Source organism: Aplysia californica, unplaced genomic scaffold (assembly GCF_000002075.1).
Source record: "Aplysia californica isolate F4 #8 unplaced genomic scaffold, AplCal3.0 scaffold00417, whole genome shotgun sequence".
NCBI classification, from domain to species: Eukaryota; Metazoa; Mollusca; class Gastropoda; order Aplysiida; family Aplysiidae; genus Aplysia; species Aplysia californica.
The window spans coordinates 536,302-537,482 of record NW_004797687.1 but is presented as its reverse complement, the minus strand read 5'-3'; positions in this window follow the sequence as shown (position 1 = coordinate 537,482).

Below are 1,181 nucleotides of genomic sequence, written 5' to 3'. Positions count from 1 at the left end.
ACACACATCATTGTAATATTTTATTATTTAATTATTTTTTTTCTATTTTATAAATTCACCAATGCGTGTATTTCCACTCTCCATTCTCTTCAGTTTCTAAAGGTGAAAAGCAAATTCTGTATAAAAGACAAATAATAAGACTAAGAGTAAGGGGAGCAGACAAGCTCAGAATGCAATTTCCAATAAAGTAAAGGTGACTGTTACATTGCCCTCATCTCATCTGCTTAAAATTCCTTTTCAAAATACCTCGGCTTAAAATAAAATTTGTAAGGTTCTCCGTGTGAACACTCATCTGTAATTGGGCAAGGTGGTTCAAAGTATACATTGTGGCGGGGGTGGCTTAGTGGTTAAGCTCTCAGGCTCGCAACCTTAAGGTCGTGGGTTCGAATCCCGTCAGGGGCCCGACGTTGTGTCCTTGGAAAAGGCGCTTTACAATTTACACGAACTTTCCTCACTTCACCCAGGTGGGAATAGGTACCCAGCTAGAGACAGTGAAAGATCTTGTCAGTTTGTTAGGGTTTGAGAGCTTAATCAGCTGCTTGCACTGTATGCTTCCCGGGAAGCTGAGAATGTTTCTGAGTGTTCTACGATCTGCTAGTGTAATAATAATATAGCGTAAAGCGTATAGAGCTTGCTGTCGAGCGAGGATACACGCTATACAAGCTATTTATTATTTTTACTATTATTATTATTACACTGTATTATTTTGTGTCACGATGTGGTGGAATCAGGCGCTCGTCAATTTTTAGGCATGTGGAATTATTGATATCATCTAAAAGCTAATTCATTTGCCTTGCTTTCAGTGGAAAAAAAGATCCATCTAGCCCGAATTGAAGTCGAGATATTTGCGATTGAAGAAAATGGGGTAGCCTGTTTTCAGTGGTTAAATTAATGAGAAAATGACCGTCAACGTGAAAGTCTGGTAAATTCAATAGCTTAAGAGTCCTTGAAAACTGAAAATTACATATCTTGTGTCTTTAAAAAAGATTTTTCAATAAAATTCATATGTCATATGGAAGTGTATTTTCGTATAAACGTAAAAGGTTTTTTAGCCCAAAAAAAACAAAATGTTGATGAAAATTGCCAAACTGGTGGGAAAATGCCTTTTTCTTCGATTTCATTACTTTTGACGAGCGCCTGATTTCACCACAATGCCTCCCTTATTATTATTATTATTATTA